Below are 7,844 nucleotides of genomic sequence, written 5' to 3'. Positions count from 1 at the left end.
TTTCTATTTGGACAGTTTTTTCGATTGCTTTTCAATTTTTCCACACCTGCAGATCTATGGCAGTACATCACACTGGCAATGAAGACTGAGGACTAGGAAGAGGTTCTAGAATCTAGAATTTGACATTCTACTCATTGCTGTAGGAATTAAGACACTCTATACCTGTATTTCTTATTAATTTATTTAACCTATTTCTTCCATATAATTTTATTTCAATAGTAAGGAATTAGGGTTGCCACATATCCAGTCAACCTATCCCCTTAATGTGTTCATTCTACTTGTCTGGTGTGTGGTAGATGACTGTTATCCCAAACATCTATCAAGTGAATATTTCCTTGGGTGCCTGTAGAATTCTATGCATCTACAGCACATCAGTCAGTAATATTTACTGCTGTAAATTCTTGGGGGATGTTGCAAGACTCTACTTTTTCAACTGGTCTTTCATTTGTCTTGAATGAAAGATATAGAGAATTCCTAGAGTGCTTTTTAAAGGAAGATATTTTACCCTTCTCTTTCCTATTCTTTAATACTAAAATGGCACACCTGTCAACACAACTAGGTATCATGATAAGAGGTAGAACACATAATGAGAGGCAGAGTATGCAAGTATATAAGTAACTACTAGAAAGATATGTCATTTGGTTCTAATTCTTCTTTACAACATGACTAACGTGAAAATATGTTTAATAGGAATGTATATATAGAACCTATATCAGATTGCATGTTGTCTTGGGGAGGGAGGTAGGAAAGGAAGGGAAGAAAATTTTAAAAATCGAAAGGTTACGGAAATGATTGTTGAAAACTAAAACTTAATTAATTAATTAAAAAAGAAAGATATGTCATCAAACTCTTCCCTCCTCTAATCTTCCAAACAATTTTCCCCCAAGAAGAACAATTTCAATTATATAAGAAAAATAGTTCCACTTCCGGGAGCCAAGATGGCACAGTAAGAAGTAAGTTGCCCTTACCCTCCTTTATTCTGAAAGCCCAGAAAATATCACCCAAGGAAAAACCCTGGAACAGCTGAACTAGAAGAAATGTGGGGTGCAGCAGTCCAGTAGCCCAGATAGCTTGGGAAAGGCCCCTCTTGCCCTGGGGGAAGGGGAGCAGTACAGAACAGGAGGCATCCCAGCAAACTAGCAGAAAGCCCCACTTCAGCATGCCAGGAGGAGATCCTGAAGCCCAGGTGGTGGAGCAGGCAAACACCAACACCAGAACCCCCAAGTGCATCAGTGAGGGCAAGAGAACTGGTGGAAACCAGCTTGGAAAACCACCAGGTGCCTCAGCATTCTACAGCAAACAGATCTCCCAGTGCCTTACCAACACTAAGGGAAGCAGCACTCCAAGGGGCCCCAGGCAGATAAACATCCTGAAACATCCACCTAAAAGGAGCTAAATAAAGCAAAAGGAAGGAAAGACTCTAGTGAGCAGGAAATCTCCAGCAGCCACACTATCCAATCCTACCCCTAGAGTTCCACTGTTGTTGATTCCAGCCCAAAACCAGATAAGCTGCCAGAACCCTACAGTCTCCAACTGCCAGCATTGGAGGCTTCAGCACACAAAGCCAGTGACCAGGCCCTAGGCTCCCAACACAAGAAGCCTGGGTTAGTGCCCTCTGCTCCCCAGCAGGAGAGCTTAATCTCTTTAAAGGCCAGGGAATAAAGAAACACTATGAGCAAAAAGAAATGTATGATAGATTCATACTATTGGAACAGTGAAGATCAAGGCAGAAATTCTGAAGAGGACAACATTGTCAACAAACCCACATCTGGAACCTCAAAAGGGAATATGAATGGTCTGAAGCCCAAAAAGTCTTCTTAGAAGAGCTCAAGAAGAATTTTAAAAGTCAAATGAGAGAGGTAGAAGAAAAAATGGGAAAAGAAATGAGAGGTATACAAGAGAGAGTCAATAGCTTGGAAAAGGAAGGATAAAATTAACTGTAGAAAACAAGGCCTTAAAAAATAAAATTGGCCAAATGGGGAAGGAGGTACAAAAGCTAATAGAAGAAAACAATTTGTTAAAAATCAGAATTGGGCAAATAGAAGCTAATGACTCTATGAGAGAGCAAGAATCAGTCAAACAAAAACAAAAGAATGAAAAAATAAATGAAAATGTAAAATACCTCATTGGTAAAACAACTGACCTAGAAAATCAATCCAGGAGAGAAAATTTAAAAATTATTGGTCTACCTGAAAATCATGATGAAAAAATGAGCCTGGATATATCTTTTAGGAAATCATAAAGGAAAACTGCCCTGAGGTCCTAGAACCAGAGGTTAAAATAGCCATAGAAAGAATCCACCAATCACCTCTTGAAAGAGATCCCAAATTGAAAACACCAAGGAATATAGTAACCAAATTCCAAAATTACCAAGTCAAAGAAAGAATACTGCAAGCAGCCAGAAAGAAACAATTTAAATATCATGGAACCACAGTCAGGATTACACTGGACCTTGCAGCTTCTACATTAAAAGACCTTAGGGCATGGAATATGATATTCCATAAGGCAATGGAGCTTGGATTACAACCAAGGATCAACTACCGAGCGAAAATGAGCATGATCTTTCAGGAGAGGAGATCGATATTCAATGAAATAGGGGACTTCCAAACTTTCCTCATAAAAAGACCAGAGCTCAACAGAAAATTTGATCTTCAAATACAAGACTCCAGAGAGACATAAAAAGGTAAATGGGACAGAAAGATACAATATGTTGTTAATAGGGGCAAACTGTTTACATCCCTACAAGGGAAGATGACACTTGCAACTCTTGAGAACTGTACTGTTATTACACTATGTTAAAGGGGTATACATAAAGGGGATGGATGTAAATTGACTTTGATGTAATGACAAAAAAAAAATCTAATCAAGTGAGTTAAATGGATCCAAGTAAGTGGATTAATCTGATCTAAGAAAATGTACTGAGAGAAAAGGAAAGGAGGAGGCAGACAAGGGTAAATTACATTACAGGAAAAGGCACAAAAACCTATTACTGCAGAAGGAAAGAAGGGAAGGAGATGAGCATTGTTTCAACCTTATTCTCATCAGATTTGGCTCAAGAAGGGAATAACATAATCAGTTAGGTATAGAAATCTAACTTGTCCTATAGACAGTAGGAGGGAAAAGGGGAAAGAAGAGGGAGGGGGGATAGAAGGGAGGCAGGATAGAGGGAGGCAGAGGTCAAAAGTAAAACACCAGTGAGGAAGAAAAAGGAGAAAGGAGAAAGAAAAGCATAAACAAGGGAGAAAAAGGATGGAGAGAAAGACACAGATAGTTATCATAACTGGGAATGTGAATGGGATGAACTCTCCCATAAAACGGAAGCAGGTAGCAGAATAGATTAAAAACCATAAGCCTACAATATGTTGTTTACAGGGAACACATTTGAAACAGAGGGACAAACACAGGGTAAAGGCAAAAGGCTGGAGCAGAATATATTATGCTTCAGCTAAACTAAAAAAAAGGAAGGGTAGGGGCAGCTAGGTGGTACAATAGATAGAGCATCTATAGTCATATGAAAAAACACTCTAAATCACTATTGATTAGAGAAATGCAAATCAAAACAATTCTGAGGTACCACATCACACCTATCAGATGGGCAACATGACAAAACAGGAAAATGATAAATGTTGAAGAAGATGTGGAAAAATTGGAACACTAATGCATTGTTGGTGGAGTTGTGAAATGATCCAACCACTTTGGAGAGCAATTTGGAACTGTGCCCAAAGGGCTATCAAAATGTGCATGCCCTCTGATGCAGCAATAGCACTTCTAGGGCTGTATCCCAAAGAGATCATACAAATGGGAAAAGGACCCACGTGTACAAAAATATTTATGGCAGCTCTTTTTGTGGTGGCAAAAAATTGAAAATTGAGAGGATGCCCATCAATTGGGGAATGGCTGAAGAAGTTGTGGTATATGAATGTAATGGAATACTATTGTGCTATAAGAAATGATGGGGAGGGGTGGAGCCAAGATGGCAGAGTGAAAGCAGTGACTTGCTTGAGCTCTCCTCCAAATCCCTCCAAATATCTGTAAAAAATTGGCTCTAAACAAATTCTAATGCAGCAGAACCCACAAAAAGACAGATTGAAAAAAATTTTTAGCCCAAGACAACCTGGATGGCTGATCAGAAAGGTATGTCGCTCCAGGCAGGGAGAGGAGCGCAGTTTGGCGTGGGCACGCAGGCTGCAGCGAACCTGGAGCAGGCCTCAGAGGACTGAATAGCAGGCAGCTGTGGCAGTTTCCAGACTTCTCAACCCATGAATGCCGAAGACAACTTTGAGAAAGTCAGTGGGAAAAGTCTGTTTCTGTGGTGAGAGAGAGGGGCTAGGTCTCAGATGCAAGTCCTGAGCAAGGACCCAGAGCAGCAGCTGCCTCCTGAGCTTCCGGCCCACAGACTGAGGGGGAATCGAGTGGCTGATCAGAGGGGGATTGCACTTTGCCAGTGTTGAGGCAGGAATCTCTTGCTTTGCCCCTGCTTGGATCTGGGTCACAGTTCTGAGGCGCGGTCCTGGGGCAAGGAATAGTGCTGGCATGGTGGAGCTTGTTGTGGCAGTGGAAAGGAAACACCTCGCCCCTTATCATACCACCTTGGAAGAACTGAAAATGTACAGGTCCCTAGAAGTATCTCTGAAAACAGCTGTACAAACCCCCAAAACTTGGGACAGTACATTCTCCACATTGGAAGCAGACTCTTACCTTAACAAAGAGTTTAAATCTCAAGTAATTGGCCCGGGATCATGAGTAAGCAGTGCAAAAAGAGTCAGACTATATTATCTTACTTTGATGACAAAGAAGATCAAAACATACAACCAGAAGAAGATAACAAAGTCAAAGTACCTACATACAAAGCCTCCAAGAAAAATATAAATCAATCCCAAGCCTTGGAAGAGCTCAAAAGGGATTTTGAGAAGCAAGTAAGAGAAGTAGAGGAAAAACTGGGACGAGAAATGAGAGTGATGCAAGAATATCATGAAAAACAGATCAACAGCTTGCTAAAGGAGACGCAAAAAAAAAAATACTGAAGAAAACAACATCTTAAAAAATAGCCTAACCAAAATGGCAAAAGAGGTCCAAAAAGCCAATGAGGAGAAGAATGCCTTAAAAAGCAAAATTGTCCAAATGGAAAAGGAAGTCCAAAAGATTACTGAAGAAAATACTTCCTTAAAAATTAGAACAGAACAATTGGAAGCTAGTGACTTTATGAGAAATCAAGGCACTGTAACACAAATTCAAAAGAATGAAAAAATAGAAAACAATGTGAAATATCTCACTGGAAAAACAACTGATCTGGAAAATAGATCCAGGAGAGAGAATTTTAAAATGATTGGACTATCTAAAAGCCATGATCTAAAAAAGAACCTAGACATCATCTTTCAAGAAATTATCAAGGAAAACTACCCTGATATTCTAGAACCAGAGGGCAAAATAGAAATGGAAAGAATCCACTGATCACTTGCTGAAAGAGATCCCCAAAGGAAAACTCCTAGGAATATTGTAGCCAAATTCCAGAGTTCCCAGGTCAAGGAGAAAATATTGCAAGCAGCCAGAAAGAAACAATTCAAGTATTGTGAAAACACAATCAGGATAACACAAGATTTAGCGGCTTCTACATTAAGGGACCACAGGGCTTGGAATATAATATTCCAGAGGGCAAAGGAGATAGGATTACAACCAAGAATGACCTACCCAGCAAAACTGAGTATAATCCTTCAGGGGAGAAAATGGTCATTCAGTGAAATAGAGGACTTTCAAGCATTCTTGATGAAAAGACCAGAGTTGAACAGAAAATTTGACTTTTAAATACAAGACTCAAGTGGAACATGAAGAGGTAAACAGGAAAGAGAAATCATAAGAGACTTATTAAGGTTGAATTGTTTACATTCCTGCATGGAAAGATGATATTTGTAACTCATGAAACTTTTGTCAGTAGTAGAGTAGTTGGAGGGAAAATTTATATGTATGTATGTATAGATAGATAGATAGATAAATAGAGGGCACAGGGTGAGTTGAAGGTGAAGAGGTGATATCTGGAAAATAAAATTAATGGGTGAGAGAGTATTATATGGAGAGAAGGTAAAAGGGAGGGGTAGAATGGGGGTAAATTATATCACATAAAACAGACAAGAAAAGGCTTTTACAGTGGAGGGGAAACTGGAGGTGATAGGGAATGAGTGAATCTTATTCTCATCAGATTTGGCTTAAGGAGAGAATAACATACACACTCAATTGGGTATGGAAATCTATCTTACCCTACAGGAAAATGGGGGGAAGGGGACAAGAGAGCAGGAGAATGATAGAGGGGAGGGCAGATTGGGGGAGGGGGTAATCAGAAGCAAACATTTCTAAGGAAGACAGGGTCAAAAGAGAAAACAGAATAAATGGGGGGGTGGGATAGGATTAAGGGAAATATACTTAGTTTTTCACAACATGACTACTATGGAAGTGTTTTGCATGACTACACATGTATAACCTGTATCGAGTTGCTTGTCTTCTCAAGGAGGGGGGGTGGGGAGGGATGAAGGGAGAAAATTTGGAATCCAAAATTTTTAAAACAAAAGTTAAAAAAAATTGTTTTCATATGCAACTGGGAAATAAGATATACAGGAAATGGGGTACAGAAATCTATCTTGCCCTACAGGAAAATTGAAGGGGAAGAGGTTAAGAGAAGGGGGGAGAGATAGAAGGGAAGGCAGATTAGGAGAAGGAGTATTCAGAATGCATGCCATCTTGGGGTGGGGAGAGGGACAAGATGGGGAGAAAATTTGAAACTCAAAATCTTGTGGAAGTGAATGTTGAAAACTAAAAATAAATAAATTAATTTTAAAAAATAAAATATATAAAAAAGAGAGATGTCACGTTGGATGAAGTAGAATTAGATTTATTCTGCTTGACTGGAGAGGACAAAGTTGGGACCAAATTGGAGAGGATGAGTATTTATCTTGACAAGAGTGAAAACTTCCCAACTAGAGATACTCAAAAGAGGAAGAACGGGATACTTCAGAAAGAAATGGGTGCCCCTTCCCTAAAAGTAGCTAACTGATGACTGGATTACCACTTATAGGTAACAGTTTAGATATGATTCCTACTCAGATATAAGTTGGATGACTTCTCAGATTTCTTCTAACTCCAAAATTTTGTGATCTTAAGATCATTGTGTCTCAAGTCAACCAGTGATAGCTGCATCTTACCTATTGTCTCAGAGAGAATTATGGGCACAGTTATAAGTCCTTGTGCCTGCATTTTATGACCCCCAGATTGTGGCATTTAAAAGTCAGAGGGCCCTAACATGAGTGAGTAAATGCATAGACACACATACACACACACACACACACATCTTTCCACTCAATGCCTACTTTGGGGGAACATTTCCTAAAATGAGCAAGATTCCCCTTTTCAGTTCCTAAAATGCAGACAGAAGTTAGCAGGGATATCTGAAGAAAAATTTGGAGAAGTAACCCTTTGCTTTTAGAACTGTTTTATTCTCCTATCAGCATCTTTTTTCTTTTCATCTTTTTCTCCTCCTCCAACCCAAATATTCAGTGCCCTCGTGTTTCCCCTGCCTGCTGAATGGACAATTCATTATATCATGTTTTTGAACCCTTCTTGATCACTTCCCACCATCAAAACGTATCTGTCCTGAATTGAGGAGATGCTCATCAGTTTGAGGAATGGCTCAACAAGTTGTGGTATATGATTGTGATGGAATACTATTGTGCTATAAGAAATGACAAGCAGGATGCTTTCAGAAAAAAACTGGAAAGACAAATGAACTGATGGAAGGGAAGTGAGCAGAACCAGGAGAACATTGTACACAGTAACAGCAATATTGTGTGATGATAAAC

The sequence above is a fragment of the Vombatus ursinus genome, unplaced genomic scaffold, assembly GCF_900497805.2.
Source record: "Vombatus ursinus unplaced genomic scaffold, bare-nosed wombat genome assembly UNPS02014851.1, whole genome shotgun sequence".
Lineage (NCBI taxonomy): Eukaryota > Metazoa > Chordata > Mammalia > Diprotodontia > Vombatidae > Vombatus > Vombatus ursinus.
This window is presented reverse-complemented; position numbering follows the sequence as displayed.